The sequence below is a fragment of the Crocodylus porosus genome, unplaced genomic scaffold (genome assembly GCF_001723895.1).
Source record: "Crocodylus porosus isolate Cpor-Errol unplaced genomic scaffold, CroPor_comp1, whole genome shotgun sequence".
Classification (NCBI taxonomy): Eukaryota; Metazoa; Chordata; order Crocodylia; family Crocodylidae; genus Crocodylus; species Crocodylus porosus.
The window spans coordinates 28,251,065-28,269,154 of record NW_017728951.1 but is presented as its reverse complement, the minus strand read 5'-3'; the positions used below and the strand labels follow the sequence as shown (position 1 = coordinate 28,269,154).

The 18,090-nt window shown below is 42.5% G+C and overlaps 1 long non-coding RNA gene across 1 annotated transcript in view; it reads right to left on the bottom strand.

Moving 5' to 3' along the window:
* Nucleotides 1-5,565: 5,565 nt before the first annotated feature.
* The window catches only part of LOC109323876, a 14,775-nt gene continuing 2,250 nt past the window's right edge, over nt 5,566-18,090 (bottom strand). Inside the window, exons 2-3 of the long non-coding RNA XR_002104763.1 lie at nt 16,520-16,524; nt 5,566-5,663 (exon numbers count right to left, since the gene is read on the bottom strand). This is a non-coding gene — a long non-coding RNA (uncharacterized LOC109323876). The remainder of the gene's footprint in view (nt 5,664-16,519; nt 16,525-18,090) is intronic.

Sequence of the window (18,090 nt, the reverse complement as noted above, 5' to 3'; positions counted from 1 at the left end):
TGAGGATGGGGTGGGAGACGGTGTCAAAGGCCTTGCTGAAGTCCAGAAAGACTACATCCACAGCAACACCTGCATCCAAGGCTTTTGTGACCTGATCATAAAAGGCAATCAGGTTGGACTGACATGACCTGCGCCTGATGAAACCATGCTGGTTGCCCTTCAGCATCATCCTTGAAGCCGGCCCATCACAGATGTGCTCCTTGATGATTTTCTCAAAGTGTTTGCCTAGGACTGAGGTAAGACTGACGGGCCTATAGTTGCCTGAGTCCTCCCTCCTCCCTTTTTTAAAGATGGGGACCATGTTGGCTATCTTCCAATCATCTGGCACCTGGCCTGATCACCATGAGCACTCGTAAAGCCATGCCAAAGGCCCTGCAATAACCCCTGCTAGCCTCCTCAGCATCCTGGGGTGGAGAGCATCTGGACTCGCTGATTTGAACATGTCCAGCCCCTCCAGAAGCTTTCTAACCCAGTCCTCCCCAACCCAAGGTCTGGAGGCATTCCTCTCAAGTCCGTCTTGCATCACAGTGGGGAAGCACCAGTCCGTGCACAAGAAAATGGAGGTGAAGAATTGGTTAAAGAGGTCTGCTTTCTCCTCTGGCACAACCACCAGATTGCCCAGAGAATCTTGCAGGGGCCTCACATTTCCCAGTGCCTTCTTCATCCTCCCCATATATTTGAAAAAGAACTTTTTATTATCTTTGATCTTGGATGTTGGCCCAGCCCTATGTCCGCCTTAGCTTTCCTGACAGGCCCCTACAGGCCAAAGTGGAGGAGGTATACTCCTCTTTGGAGATAGAACCCCCCTTCCATGGGTGCTATGTCTTTTTGGCAATCAGACATTCCCGGATGCCCTTGGTGAGCCAGGGGGGCTTTTGGGCACTACTGCCCCCCTTGCTTCTTGTTGGGACAGTCACCCCTTGGGCCCTGAGTATCGTCTCTTTAAGGAACGACCACTCATCTTGGGCACTGAGTTCCCCTGCTCTCGAGAACCCCAGTGCCTCTCCCACTAATCTCAACTTGTTGAAGTTGACCCTCTTGAAGTCTAGGGCTACCGCCTTGCTGCAGGCCATTGACACCCTGCACTGGATGGTGAATTCCAGCAAGCGATGATCGCTAACACGCAGGTGGTCACTATGCAACACTGGTCAAGCCACAGCTGGAGTACTGTGTCCAGTTCTGCATGCCCCACTTCAGGAGGGATGTGGACAACATTGAGAGAGTCCAGATGAGGGTCACCCGCATGATCCGGGCAGACCCTACAACAGGGCAGACCATACAATGAGAGACTGTGGGACCTGAACCTGTTCAGCCTTCACAACAGAAGGCTGAGGGGGGACCTGGTGACTGTCTATAAACTTGCTAGGGGGGACCGGAAGGGTTTCAGAGAGACCTTGTTTCCCCTAGCACCCCCTGGCATAACAAGGAATAACGGTCATAAGTTGTTGGAGAGTAGGTTTAGATTAGACATCCATAAGAATTACTTCACAGTCAGGGCGGCTAGGATCTGGAACCGACTTCCAAGGGAAGTGGTGCTGGCTCCTACCCTGGGGGTCTTTAAGAAGAGCTTGATGCCTACCTGGCTGGAGTCATTTGAGCCCAGTTTCTCCTGCCCATGCAGGGGGTTGGACTTGAAGATCTACAGGGTCCCTTTCAACCCTACTTCTATGATTCTATGATTCTATGATATACTGATAAATCACATACAGATCAGCCTGCCCTGTAACATATTCTTGGCAATCTGACAGTGACTCATCCTAGTGTCTTGCTGAACCAGGCGCGTTTTCTCAAATTGTCTCCTGATAAGCTTATCCTGAAGGCCGCCGTGTTGTTCTCACTCGGCCTTCACCCATATCCCTCATCCTGTCCCAACATTTATACACTCCTTTCAGTACTTTTCCATTCGTCATCGTTTCCTCAGCTTATATACTGTGTGGAAACACGAACTGATGCTCAAACTGTGCCTGCTGCTGCCGTGTTTCAAAGTACTCCAGCTGCTGTGGACTTTGAGCAACAGAAGGATCAAAGTCTACCTACGAGATAAGGTCCGCACTCTAAGACTATGGAACAACAGCTTTCCACAGCATAGCATTCTGGCATTGACACTTTTTAACAGCTACGTAAGTGATATGCCCTATACATCATTGCAGAAATGTATCAATGCCAACAATATTGCTTTGACCACACAAGCAAAGTGTTTTCAGAATATTGAAGCCACACTAAACTCTGACTTATCAATAATGGCTGAATACTTTCGTAAGTGGAGACTATGACCAAATCCAACCAAATCCACATCTCCACATTTGAGCTTGACAATGACAAGGCACATAACACCATCACTGGCACCTTTAGTGGAGAAAAAGGTCATGACCTGACTCCTACCTACCTTGGGGACCTACCATTATCACTTCCAAAAGACTTCCATGAAAACAAAGGCATGAGTGAACATCATGCAAAAGCTTACCAGCACAAGCAAGGGTGCAAAAGCTGCTGTCCTCTGCACTTCTGTTATGGTCCTGGTCTTCTCAACAGCTGAGTCTGGGCCTCAAATTGACATACCAAACTCATCAACACACGACTCTGCTCTGTAATGAGGACTATCTCTGGAAATTTGATATCAACTCCAGTGCAGTGGCTACCAGTACTTTTAAACATTATTTCTCCCTCTATTCAGGATGCAGCAACATACAAAGAAATAATGTGTATCAGTAGTAATCTGGACCTTCCCATCCACAGGGACCTTCAAGATTTCCCAACTCGTGATTTCACAAAGCATTTTTGGACACAAACTGAGCACCTCCTGTACCACATCAACGAAGAATTTTGGAGGAAAAGTTGGGCAAAAAACACTTTCTTAAATAAAGCCCTTGTTTCTCACTGTCAACAGCCAGGCTTCAACTTTCCATGGAGCATGTGGACAACCCTTAATAGGATACACACTGGACTTAGCTGGTGTGGCCACCTGATGCCCAAGTGGCACATAAAAACCTCACCTGTTTGAGACTGTGGAAATCCTGACCAAACCATGAAGCACATAATAACATCCTGCCCCAGATACAAGTTTGAGGGCAACATCTTGGAGTTACACTTGCTTTGCAGCAGGTCATTGGTCTAGTTGGGGAATTTGGAATTAAAACTGTGATGATAGCTTTTGCTCCTGAAGCCATACAAAAGAAGAAGATCCCAGGTGTGCTGGATAATGTGCAGCCACTAGTCCTGGCTGGTCCAATGGGCCTACAGGCCACAGGGCTGGATCCCCAGGAGCTCATGGACAGCATTAGTGGTGGCATCCATATGTGCATCATCAGTGTCCCTGCTAGGGTCTAGACAGCAGCACAGAGACTGGGCAGCAGAAGCATGGTGGCAGGGAGCCTCAGATGGCATGGTGAGCTTGGTCACATGGCTGCACAACATGGTGGGGCAGGTGGTGGTTGCCACAGCGGTGAAGTGTGGTGAGCAGGGTGGGAAGCAGGAGCCTGCGGCACAAATCATCATGCCCAGGGCCCGGGGGTGCAGCATCCATCACAAGGTGGGCACAAGTTCTGGCAACAGAGTCATAGAAGGCTGTGCCAGAATGCTGCAGCCTGGTCCAGGCCAGAAAGGCAGGGGGCCAGGGATCACCAAATGGCCTTGGCCTTTAAATAGGGACCCTGTCAACAGGTGGCTGTGGCCAGAGCCTCCAGTTCTCCCTGGGAGGAAGCTGAGAGCAGGCTATTTCCATTATGCAACAAATCTGCTCCCAAATGGCTGCAGGTGTAGATGCTTGCCCAGAGTGGGTTTAGTCTGCAGTAAATTACTGCAGACTAAACCCATATAGCATAAATTGCATGTTTAGATGTGCCTAGTGAGTACATGGCATGTCTAGATACATCAGTTTTCAAATTAACTTTGCCACTAAGGTTTGATAAATTGTAGCTTCTGATTCAATACACAATTAATGTAATAATTATTGTGCACCTATTGACCACCAAATAGGGGTGGGGGGGGTGGGCATGGGAAAGTGTTTAAGTGGGAGCGTAATTTAAACATGAGTTTATTTTAATTTGTAGGGAGTTCAAAGATCTGTTTTCAAATACTTCTGTGCACAACATTTAAATGATTATTTTTATTTAAATATTTATAATTCTGTATTGCTTTTGATTCTGTAAGTTATAGGAAGGTACATGATTACAAACAGTTACATAAAAAACTTGTAATACTCTTAAGCACTAAAAACAAGTAATTCATAAAGCAGGATTTATGTAAATGGCATTGAGCTGTCATGCTAATTTAATTCCTTAAAATGTTTCCTGGTAATTGATTACATTACAAAACAGTTTTAAGTAAAACAATATTTTAATATTTTGTTAAATAGTTACAAAAAGATGGGTGGTAAGGATACATTTAAGAGCAGGGAAATGCAATAATAAAGTATTTGCTAAGCTTTCTTACCCTTTCTTACCCTTTGTATGATTTCTCTGTGTTCCACAGAGATGAAACAAAACTACTGTTAAAAATCAACTGTGGTTTCCAATTGGTAAAAGGCTGAGAGTTGGATTATAAGAGACAGTGTATACCATGGACTAAGATGAAGGCAATGTGATACATGTAATGAAATGAGGCCTAGATAAAATACTGTATATACCCTTTGTGGAGACCTGTGCTTCCAAGAAATATAATTTGCAGCTGATATAAGCCATCTTTTCTGTAAGGATATTGTCTAGTTGCATATACAAGTTAGCATTAAGGAAAATTGGCTAATGTACTTCTGTTTTTGACTGTCTTTACTTATAAAAAGTTATGTCTGTTGAAGGACAGCACCCCAAGTTGATAAATTATCCATTTGTTAAACATAGTTATCACAATTCTTTCTTTCTGTTTTTTGTTTGTTTGTTTGTTTTTGCTTTTTTTTAGAACTTGACAGTGTCATATTTTATTTATACAGGAGAAGTTCACAGGGGGATACAAGGCAATAGTTAAGACAAAAATAACAGGAAAGTAGAAATGTACAAATTAACTAAAATGAAGAATGACCTAGCTACTTTACCAATTACATATTAAGAGACCCTCATATCCTCCAACTGTGCAGAGAAAGTGAAAAAAAAATAAGGAAGGCAATTCATACAAGATAAAAGGAAAAACTGTAACATTAAGCTGCTGCCTTCATGGGAGCTTTTGGGAGTACATCAGGAGTTTTGGAGGTATACTTCCTGGTAGCTCTTATGAAGTGGAGCTGCCCTTTCACTCTGGAAATAATTTCCCTCTTTAACCTGGATTCCAAACTAACTTTATATACATAGCTCCTCCTAATCTGGTGCACAGAGGTACCTCTAACAATGAGGGGCAGATCCAGAGGTGGTGGGGAGGGTGCATCGGTGCAGTTGTACACCCCCACCTCACCTGTTGGTTCCCAGTCCACCCAAAGTTTAAAATCAACTGTCTGGAAGTAGCAACAGCATTTCTATTCAGGCAGCAGTGACAGACTCATTTGAGTTTATGGATCATCATTAAAATCTACTTGCTTCCTTCTAAACTCTTTATGACATCAGTATTAATGACCCTCTCTCCTTTTTAATGGTTTTGATATTTAACTATCAAGGTAGCCTTTCTCTTGCAGTTCTGCTATCTGTTAGCTGCTCATGGTAATGTAGCTTCTATTTCACAGCCCTGCAGACTGTTTTTAACTCTAGCTACAAACATTGACTTGGGTGTAGAAATAACTTTCAGTGAAGCATTGGATGCAGTGCCAAGATGGTAAACAGGCTAGATTTTGTAGTATGAATCTGAAAAAGAGATATCCATTTAATTATAATGACTGCAGGAACAATGAAAAAACATGTTTCTATTATTTTTCCTAGTTTATTGGGTTTTTTATGTATAATATATGACATAGCAAATGAATGCACATTCCAATAAATTTATATTTTCTTTGGTTCTGATCTTAAACTGAATAATATAGTCCTAGGCCACTAGCTTATTAGAAAAGTTTCTAATTTATTTTTAACTAGATTAAAAATATGCCTTCTGTTATATGTGATAATGCATCACATCAACTGCTTTCCTTATTTCAAAATCCTGGATCTGCTGATGCTAACAATGGACTTTCAAACTAGACTCCCAACTGTATTTAGTTACAGTACTTGACTGGGCCACAAAGGAGAGGGAAAAGGTTTTTTTTGTTTTTGGTTTTTTTTTAATCCGGTCTACCAGCTTCAAATTTGCAATACCTCTCAATCAAATGGTGGCAGTTTCACATAAAAAGACAATTAAAAAGGACACCATAACCTCATGGAGTTGTGAGCAAATCTGCTTCTGGTGAACTGGCCACTCTGGGGCAGGAAATTGCTCCCTGCCTCCAAGAGTTGCCTGCTCCCAGAAGCAGGGAGCTCCAAGCCCCACACTCCAAGATTGTGATTGGGGAGCAGGGTCTGGGAGAACCATGTCTTCCAGCCCCTGCTTTGCCACCATGAACAGGGAACAGGCAGCTAGTAGATCTTTATCTCCCAGTGCCATCTTGGTGGTCATGAGGCCAGTGCTGGGAGATCCTTATCCTGAGCTGAGCAGGGAACAAGCTCCATGGCCTGTTTCCCACCCAGTTCTGTGCTCACAGAGCTGAATGGGGAATAGGTTCACCAGCCTCCACCCTGCAATCATGGAGTGGGGCCTGGGAACTGTCTTGATCAGGGGCAGGTCCCCAGTTGGGTGAGTGAGGTACGGGGCTTGGAAAGAGCTGCAGGGGTAGGGTAGGTCCCAGCCCCCTGCCCTGATCTGCCCCGGGACATGTTCCTCCCCTGAAGCTCTTTCCAAGTCTCCTGCCCTTGATCAGGGAGCTGGGGCCAGGAGCTCCCTGCTTAGTGACACCGTCCCTGCCCCAACAGCAGGCAACCCTCAGTGGCAGGGTCTAATGTCCCAGCCCCAGCCAGATATAGCTCCCTGCCAGCAGGAGCCCATTGTACAGCCCCAGGAAGTGGGAGCAGTTTTTTGCCATTACTGGCAAATCTGCTCCTGCTTCTCTGCATGTGTAGATGCCTGCCCAGGAGCATTTACTCACAAGTAGTTTACTTTTGCCCACTGAGATTTACGAAACTGCTTAAATGGGTTAAGCATCATGCTTAGGTGCTTCTGATCATAGATGATAGAAGGATAAAACATAACATGGGAAAATAGAATGGTAACAAGACTGAGGGGAGATGAGGGGAAAGGGGAAATTACTACAATCTAGAAGAACTGGGACCTGAAGAAGAATGCTTTCTTTGCATTCAAAAGCTTGTCTAACTTTATCCCAGCTATATATTTGGTCCAATAAAAGATATCCCCTGACATTCCCTGGTTCCAAATCCTTGAATTCTATACAATCTAGAAAACAGACCAGAAGCAACACAGAGCTGACAAAGGTGAAATATACACCAGGATACATAATAAAGGAATGGAAAAGTTTGGATTTTTTTTTGTGAATAATGGCATAGGAGGAGAATGGGGGAGAATCACTGTGGTTATGAAGACATGAAAAATCCATTAGGTATTAAATACAGATATAAAGCATGTGTAGACAACTTCCACAGAAGCTAATGCTCATTGAACAAAAGCATCTAAGATGCATATTTCCCTCTTCCCTTCCTCCGCAACTTTGGACATGTCATTATGCCTTTCTTTTTAAAAAAGGAAAGCAATATTTTAGTACAGAGGAAAAGAGGGAGCTGACTCTTGAAAGAGATGATACTAAATTGATATAATGGTTGAAATTAATCAGAAAAGTAATCAAGGCAAAAGGTAAAATTACAATCTACATTACAAAGAGTGGAAAAAACACACAGCCTTTCAGAAAAACATAAAAGGAACTGCATATATAAATGAGAAAGTGTGCTGAAATATGCTTTGACTGTTGTGTTGATTCACTTTGTGCACCTACTCATCTTTTTTAGTCAAATGAAGTAGTCAATAAAATAAGTCATCTGTATTAACCAATGCAAACTTTTTATAGTCCTTTAGTAATTCTTGTGAATTTATTATATTGGATATTGATGTTGCCAAATTATAAATTATAGTAGTCACATGCTTTGCAATAGGATACTTAGAACACAAATTATCAACAGAAAGTTCATGTCATCTGAAAATGAAATATGTTGAATATGACTGTCTACAATCAAATGTAGTTAATTGAAATTAGCTTGCATTGTCATTTTTTTCTCAAGGGAAAGCAGCTAAAGCACTTACGTTAATATTCAGGATACACTGAAATGTTGTATGGTGATCCAACATAGCTGTTAGGTCATGGTCATATATTAGGCTGTATTTTTCAAACAACCTTGGTCTGTATGCTTTATGTTCATATTTAACAATACTGTGTTGCTTAAAAATGTAATTTGTTCACTTGGCACTTTCCACTCCCGATCTATTTAGAAATGCAATGGAAGTCTCCCATCAATTCCACTGTGTGAAATCAGAGTTCTACACTCCCATTGCATAAATCCCTTAATCTCAAAAGACTCAATCAGTAAAGATATGTAGTCAGTTATTCAAAGTAAATATTCAGCACCTTGATCTACCTAAACAAATACTTGGAAAGTTTGGGCCAGATGCTCACTTCATGTAAATTAGCAGCACTCTGTTGAATAAGTAGCTTTAAACACTCAAGACCATTGCTAATCAAGGAAAAAACAGAAGCATGTGTGCAAGTGTGTGCCCAGGAACAACTAACAGTGACACAAATAAATGCCACTGAAATTTTTCCCCTGGGAAATGCACATTCCTGCACATAGGGATGCACCCTAGAGGTTTTTTCAAGACTGACATAAAAAAGATGACTATGAACTATGTAACATTGAATTGATAAGTGTTCTAAGGAAACATAGGGCCAGCTTTTATTTCACCTACTAGATACATAAATGGATTTAGGTATCTAAATGCAATCCTATTCCACCTGTTAATGTCCCTGAAAAACTGTTACTACAAAAAGTGAGTGGGTCTTCCTCCTCCTCACTACTTTTTGAAATAGTCTTAAGGATAACATGGCGGTATGTTGCAAAGTAGATGCACTAATGAATTTTCAGGAACGTGAGCAGGGTGGAATATTATTGCTCTTAGGTTAGAAAAACACTTAAAAGTGTAATAAATGGAACAAGAACTGGTCTGTGGTGTAGATATGTCACAACAAGAAGTAAACTGTTAACTAATTTTCAAATGGCTACAAGCTTATTCAGTAAATTCTGGATGTCTGGTCCCTAGAAAACTTGCCTGATACAGGATACCTGGGCCAGTTCAACATGTTGATGACCTCAACAATCTATAGTGTCAGACAGCAGTATAAAAACTGATAAAAGGAAAATATTCACCTCCTGTTTAATGTATGTGAGGGCAAGTCTATAAAAGAGAATGGCATTGCTAGGAGAAAATCTAAAGTGAAAAATGTGAAACAGTCATAATTTAATATTAAATTTGAGGAGAGCATGTTCTATGTGCATGGCTATGATATATACAAATTGTATCTTCTGATTTCTACTTGGCAGAGATAAGGACAGGGCCAGTTTTGTCTGGGAAAGGGACTGATCCTTTGTGTTTATAGTTATCTGTATGTATTTGCCTCCTCCATGATTATAATGCAGCATTTGTAACAGTGCAGATTTCTGGAATAAACACTTCATTTGATATCCTTTATGTGTTAAATTTTCATTGTTTCTTTTTTTTTTAAACCACCACATTAGAAGAAGAACAGAATCCCTGAGGTACTATATTTGGCTCAAAACTCTGCTGTGTAATACGGCTATATTAATCCATGTCAGGAAAGTCCCAGAGGACAAGTCCACCTACACTATGATAATGTTTGTAACATGTAATTTATTTAAACATATCAAATGAACTTAAATATCAAGCAGAGCAGAGGGTGATGTTCCAAAAGAAGTCAGCATTTTTCAACCCACTGGTAAAACGGGATTCCAAGCCTGTTGTTCGTCATTTAACTTGTCTCTGTGAAATGTTTGAATAAACTGTGCCTCACAAATTTCATTTCAGCATGCAGAAACTCATCTAGCAAATCTGGACATAATCTAATTTCTTCTACCTCATTTTGAAACTAGATTTGGAAGAGAAAATATTATTTTGTTAAAAAGCAGCAAAATTTAACCCAAGAATATACATAAATAAGAGCAAAGTTAAAGAACATTAAAACTGTGACATGAATCAAAAAAGACAGCTTTCCTGCCCCTAAGAACTAACAATCTAAAAGTTAAGAACCAGTCTTTCCTTATCTTGTCTTGTAAGTCAGTTCCTTCAGCCACTTAATAATACCTATTGCTAACAGCTGCAAGCTAAATTAGTGGTGTGCATGCTCAAGGGGTCTATTATTAAGTTTATTTTTCATTTGGTAATTTGCCTTTTTTTAAAGCAAAAAGTTACATGGCAAAAAAAGAAAGAACCCTGTATGAAATATTACTTATCTGACCAGGCAGACTCAATTTGGTGCTTCAGCAAACAAATGTGCTTACCTCTTGGCAAGTAATTTAAGGTACTATGGATTTTCATTTAAGCTCAGTTCAGCTAGCAGTAGCTAATACCCCAAGAGTGGAGATAAATGCTGCCCTCCTCTTTAAGAACTGACTACAGTGTACTGTGTTAATTCTAGAGAACAAATAGTGGGTGTTATTCCCAGAGGAAGAAATTAGGGAAAAGCAGGGAGGGACTCCTCCTCATGTGAAGTTGTGTTTGGAGACTCCTTTTAGTAGCTTTCTTCCTTTGGAGGTCCTGGATTTTGGCTGGAATTGTGCTTCTGGGGCCACAGCACAGGCTGTGATTTGAATAAAAAGAGGCAGCATCTGTTCAGCCTCCATCAAAGTTGAGCACTTTTCAGTTTCAGGCTTTAGCTCAGCCTTATCCCTTTATATGTTTTTTGCTAGGTAATGTGGAAGATGCCTTGTTGGACCTGGTTCTGGCCACGGGCGATGACCTGGTGAGGGGTCTACGAGTGCTCGACCACCTGGGCAACAGTGATCATCGCCTGCTGGAATTCAACATCCAGCACAAGGTGGCAAAGGCCTGCAGCAAGGCAGCAGCCCTAGACTTCAGGAGGGTGGACTTCAATGAGGTAAGGACAATAGTCCGGGAGGCACTGAGGTCCCAGAGAGGAGAGGAGTCAGGTGTCCAAAAAGAGTGGTCATTCCTTAAGGAGATGATCCTCCAAGCCCAAAGGGAGGTAATCCCAACATGGATCAAAGGGGGCAAGAAGGCGCAAAAGCTCCCTTGGCTCACCAAAAGCATACGGAAATGTCTCCTAGCTAATAAGGAGGCGTACACCCAATTGGAGGGAGGGGCCATCACCAGGGAGGACTATACTGCGGTTGCTCGGGGCTGTAGAGGTATGGTCAGGAAGGCCAAGGCAGAGATGGAACTGGGACTAGCTACCCAGATCAAGGACAACAAGAAGTCCTTTTTTTAAATACATAGGAGGTAAAAAGAAGGTACTGGGTAATGTGGGGCCCTTGCAGGACACGCTAGGAAATCTGGTCGTAGCACCAGATGACAAAGCTAACTTATTTAACAATTTCTTTGCCTCCATTTTCCTGAGCAGGGACCGGGTCACCCCCACCCCACTGGGACTCCCATAAGCCCCAGGGAGGAGCACCTAGGCCAAGTGTCAATGAGGAACTAGTCAGGGATCTTCAGGAGGGACTGGATGTATTTAAATCAGCTGGTCTGGATGATCTTCCCCCCAGAGTGCTGAGGGAATTAGCAAAGGTCATTGCAGGACCCCTGGCATGGCTTTACGAGCACTCATGATGCTCTGGTGTGGTGCCAGAGGACTGGAAAAGGGCCAATGTGGTTCCCATTTTCAAAAAAAAGGAGGAATGAGGACCCAGGAAACTATAGGCAGGTTAGTCTTACTTCAATCCTGGGTAAGCTTTTTGAGAGAATTATGTTGGAGCATGTCCACAAGGGGCCAGCAGGAGATATTATGCTTAGGGGTAACCAACACGGGTTCATTAGAGGCAGGTCCTGTAAGACCAACCTGGTGGCCTTCTATGATGAGGTTACAAAATCCTTAGATGCAGGGGCAGCAGTGGACATAGTCTTTCTGGACTTTAGGAAGGCCTTTGACACTGTCTTTCACCCCATTCTCATTAAAAAACTACGGGAATGTGGCGTTGACACCTATGCAGTCAAATGAGTCACTAACTGGCTGGAGGGCCGCACATAGAGAGTGGTGGTGGACAGGTCTTATTTGATCTGGAGGGATGTGGGCAGTGGGGTTCTGCAGGACTCAGTACTTGGACCTGCACTGTTCAACATCTTCATCAGCGACTTGGACAAGGGAGTAAAAAGCACCCTGTTCAAATTCGCAGATGACACTAAGATGTGGGGGGAAGTGGGCACGCTAGAAGGGAGGAATAGGCTGCAATCGGACCTAGACAGGTTACAGGGATTCACAGATGAGAACAGGATGGGTTTCAACGCTGACAAGTACAAGGTACTGCACCTGATGAGGAAGAACCAGCAGCATACCTACAGGCTGGGGAACTCCCTTCTCATCAGTGCAGAGGCAAAAAAAGATCTTGGAGTCATTATTGATGCCAAAATGAACATGGGCTGACAGTGTGGGGACGTGGTCAGGAAGGCCAGCTGTACCTTGTCATGCATCCACAGATGCATCTCAAGCAGGTCCAAGGAGGTGATCCTCCCTCTCTACACAACATTGGTCAGGCTGCAGCTGGAGTACTGCATCCAGTTCTGGGCGCCACGCTTCAGGAGGGATGTGGACAGCATGGAAAGGGTCCAGAGGAGGGCCACTCGCATGATCAGGGGTCAGTAGGGCAGGCTGTACAAGGAGAGGCTAAGGGACCTGAACCTGTTCAGTATCCAGAAGAGAAGTCTGAGGGGGGATCTAGTGGCCATTTACAAACTAGTCAGAGGGGACCAGCAGACACTGGGGGAGTCTCTGTTCCCTCGAGCGCTTCCAAGAGTGACTAGAAATAACAGTCACAAGCTGGCAGAGGGTAGATTCAGACTAGACATCAGGAGGCGCTACTTCACTGTCAGGGTGGCTAGGATCTGGAACCAACTTCCAACGGAAGTGGTGCTGGCTTCTATACTGGGGGTCTTTAAGAAGAAGCTAGATGAACACCTCGCCAGGGTTGTTTGACCCCAGTACTGTTTCCTGCCATGGCAGTGGGTTTTACTTGATGATCTGCTCAGGTCCCTTCCAGCCCTACCAACTATGAAGCTATGAGATTTTTGCCTTATTCTTTTAAGTTGCTATAAGAAATTTGTCATGTATGTTGTAGGCATCTTGAGGGCAAATGGTGATGTGAACGGTATGGGTCAAATACCCTGCGCCCCTCCTATCCTTGCATACTAGCTCATAGTCTTTGATTCAAAACCTATTCAAGATACGCCCCTCCCTCTAACCCTCATCTATACTATACTACTACTACTATACTACTTCTATACTAGCTCATGGTCTTCTATTCAAGATCTGTAGCTCTATCTACAGCTACTTTACAATTCCTTGTGGAAATCAAAGATGATATATACATAGAGGAAATGTAAAATGGTATAATATACTCTCACTCTACTTAAAATTGCACCCTCTTACAGCTTCTCAGCACATAAATGGAGTCATCTTAAAGTCCCTTAGACAACACAAATTGCCAAATGGGTGCAAGAAAGTCTGTGAGAGCCTAAATTAGAAAAGAAAGAAAAGGAGCCTAAATTAGTATAAGGGCTTACATTTCTACCACTTTACACAGCACTTGTGAATTTTACTCTTATTTCTGAACACAAAGTGGCAGCAGCAATGAATCATTCTGTAGCTGGGTGAGAGAAAAATGTTTAGCACTAGGGGAACCATTGTTTCAAAGTAAAATCTTATGTATGATGTCTTATTAATGGAAATGTTGTTTTAGATACAATCTTGATACCATAGTATCCTGTCAATTCCATCCCTTCTCTCATTATTAACTATGCTGACTATTAATTAGAAGATACAGAAAATAGGCCTTGTATAGACTTTTGGAGAATTAACATCTAACTTTTTATTAAGGAGCCAAAAATTCTAATGGCTCAAAAACATGAATGAAAGTGAATGTAAATATTCCAATGAGAGCAATGAGAGATACAAGAACATTTTTTCTGCCTAAAGTATTGGTGCTCATGTACTTAAACAGGTATAACAACAAATTTAACAACTAAAGCATATAATAATATATTGATTAAAATGAAATACTGTATTCTTTTGAATATGGCATGCTTTTAAGAAAGAACTATTTTTCCTTTAAAAAGATTGTCTTTTAAATTTGAGGGTTTTTTTTAAGTAAACTTAAAGTCATAGGTGTGCTTTTATTCCATTCTTGATTTTTTCCTTAAATTGAGAGGCAGAAAATTTGGATGCTTCTTTAAATTTCTGAGCATCTTATAGGTGAAGGAACATAGTAAAAATCATTAATAACTTAACTTTTGTATGGGACATCTTTGCCCAGAATGGTATGCGAGTGTATTTAATAGTAACTGGTTTGTAAGCTAAAGCAAAATAGTAATTCATAGTACACCCAAGATTTTCTTTTTAATTCACATCAAGTTCTAAAATGTTCTGTCTAGAAAAACTAATGCTCTTCTAAATTCCTGGGTTAGGACTTGAAAAATCCTCTTCATGGCTTCACTGAGTATTAAAGTAAAGAAGTCAACTAAGTTTTACGGTTTCTTAACTCAGCAGCTGACATTGCTTCAAGAAATGATAAATTGCGATGCTAAAATGACAGATATATTTTTCAGTAGGGCAGGTTCGCTAAAGGTCTGTTCCATTTTTTTTCTATTTGTATGTATCCTTCTACTTTATATATTCCTACATGCCCAGCACCCTGGTGTCTGGTGAACAATTGCGCAAGTTTTAACAAATGTTAACAATGCAAGATTATCTTTCTGTTGGACTTAGATGTCAGCCAGATTCTAATTTCAGAAGAGTAAGTTTGGAGTAACTCTAGGAAAAAGAAATATATTTCTTCATGGCTGATACAAACTTATTTGCTAGGCATTGTCTGTCTCCTAACAGGACAAAACTGTACATAATAGCTATTACTGACACCAAAGTTGTATGTTACCACAGAGACACTAAAGACTGATTGGGCATTCCTCTCATAGCATAACGCCCCTTTAGATCCAGTCCAGCAACAAATGGAGAGCTTATTTGGTTCCTCAGTCAGAAATAATCCTTATAAATAAAGTTAGGACTTAACTGGAAGATCAAACACTGTGCCCCTGTGTGAGTCATAGTATGCTAGATTTTCAAAATTTAATTAACAGCAGCTACTAGTCCTGCTTTAAACTATTGGGTGCTGCTTATCATATCATTAATGAATATTCACATGGTATGTTTTTCTGCTGTGTTTGCAGTAAATTGCTGTGTTAGGCAGTAAATTGCAGTAAACCCTCAGAAAGACGAAGAACAAAAGAGTAGGGATAACTGAATCCCCAAAGTCTGCTTGTTTTCCCCCTGGAAATGGCATTTTGGATTTCTATAGCTGTGACCTGATTTGTCAACAGTGTGAGGGACCAGACACACAGAATTTAAGTAAAACAGTGCAATGATAGTTACAATATATTTTCTGTTTTTATTCTACATTATACTGTCCAAAGGTACTAATGAGCTTTAACCAAGAATAAACCGCATGGGTATTTTAATATTTTAAAATAGAAAATAACACTAATTAATAAATAAATAAAGATTGCAAAGTATAAAGTTGCCTGAAATGATAAAGGTGACTCACAAAAGATTGGGATGGGCAAAAATAATTTACATCATAAAACTTGTCATGTTTAGGTGTTGGATGGGAATTTTGTTAAAATGTTATATATTCATCTTGTTTTGTTAAACATTTTTTCTTAAGGGAATAATCCTAGTTGCCATAGCAATCGTTTTGCAACAAAATGAATCTCTGAACTTCCAGATGCATTTCTGCAAAGTCAGCCAAAACAGCCTTTCTCCATCGTGCTGCTGATTTTATTGAGTATAAACATTCAAGTATCTCAAAGCAACCACAGATTCAAAAGGACTGTTTGCATACATTACATATACATCATGCACCACTCCCAGTTTTTTGCATCTCTCAATTACTAGGTCATATTTACATATAGAAAAAGAACCTGTTTTCTTGGGGGATGTCAGAGAAATGATTTTTAACAAATTAGAAATAAAAAGGAAATAAAGTGAAAGTCAATTTAAAAATTGCAACTAAAATAGCTAAAGAAAAAGTGAAGATAGAGGCATTCAGAAAGATACATGAAGCTGAAAAGTTGTTATGCTGAAAGAAGTCTGGGGAAATTTTACAAGTAAAAAGAAGATTAAACATGTTTCTGCAATACATAATATTAATAAAAAATTGATATGACTAGTATTCTTTTTTCTTTCCTTTTTTGGAATGAGGGAGATCAAGCTGAGGTAAGAATATCATAGACAAAGGGCGCATCCACACATGCAAGCACGTGTGCTTGCAGCAGCTCAAATAGAAGCGGTGCAAATTTGAGCTGGGACTTTTTGCCTCAGCGCATGTGCTTGGACATGCACTTTGTTGGGGAGCAAATTGTGCCACCTGGGGCAAAATAACACTGCCTGGCTCCTCCTGGATCTTCAGCTAGGGGGGAGCTAGAGTCCGGGGCCAGCACCTGTGCTGTCCCCAGCAGTATAAAAAAGTCATCCTGGCAAGTACCTCAAGGCTTTCAGCTCTCAGGAGATTCTGGGGCCTAGCCAACTGGTACCTGGGGACACTACCTCTTGTGCCAGCTGGACTGCTGAAGCAGCCCTGAGAGTTCCCTGTACCCTCTACCCACTGCAGCAGTCTGGCAGTGGGGGCTGCTGCCTGGCTCTGACCTGCTGTGCACTTGCCAGACCTGGCTGGTGACTGCAGAGATAGTAAAGGCATCTGCCCCTCTGGGTCAGCTGCCAGTGGACTGCGGTCTTTGTTCAGCACTACTGCCATTTGTGCCCCGTGTCTGGCCATCTGGGCAGCTATTACCCAGAAGATGTTCTGGGTGTGGTGGCCTGCTTTGAACTGTCAAAGCATGTCCTCCTGGCCCCATTTGGCCAGAAGGTCAGCCACAGCCAGATAGGTCCAAGGTGCCAGCTCTGAGCAGGCAAGATCCTGCCACTGGCTTCCCTAGCAGGAATTCTGGTGTTTCCTATTGGAAAACTGAAAAAACCCTGATTAAAAAAATCCCAAAGTCACACTCTAAAATACCCCCAAATCCATGTTCCTCCACAAGTAAAACAAAAGACCACTATAAATACAGAGATAGACAGAGACAGAGACAGCGATTAGTTGGACAATGTTTTATTGATATAATGAAAGTGTTAAAGCATAATTATCATAATAATAAAGTGAACCCTAAATACAGGTTTTGTGAATTCATGAATACGTATTTTACTGGGCTCCCATAGGGCAATGGCCCCCACACAAGGAGTTCATCCCCTACACAAGGGCTACGCCACCCCAACAGGAAATTCAGACCCAGACACGGGTTTCAGCCCCCACACAAGGGGTTCAGCCCCCCAACAGAGGGTTTGTCCCCCACATAAAGGGTTTGGCCCCCCCAACAGGGTTCAGCCCCCCAACAGGGGGTTTGTCATACAAGGGGTATGCCTCCCCAACAGGGGCCATATGGCCCCTGCAGGGGCTACCACCCACCCTGCAAGTCCCACATGCCCCACCACAGACCCCCAATTGCTGCTTCACCTGGCCCCATCCCCTACCAGCTGCTGTAGCCCCCCCAATGGCTGCCCCATCCAGCCTCACCCCTGCTCCCCCAGACCTTGAAATAGCTGCCCCACCCAGCCTCACCCCTCCACTTGCACCCGCAGGACCCCAAGGCTACCCCTACAACCCCAGGTACCATCACTTGAAAAAAACCCCCAGAAAAAGAACAGGAAAAAAATGGGGGAAAAAAGCCTCTGCTTACCTTAGAAGCAGGGGTGAGGTGGGCTCCAGGGCCTCCTGGCAGAGCCTCCCAGGCAGCACAGGACAGCAGAGGGGCAGGAGAGCCCAGGCTTGGGATGCTGGGGCTCTCACCCTTTCTTGTACTGTGTGGGCAGGGCCCCAGTCAGCCACAAGGCAGCTCCAACTTCTGATAAGTGCT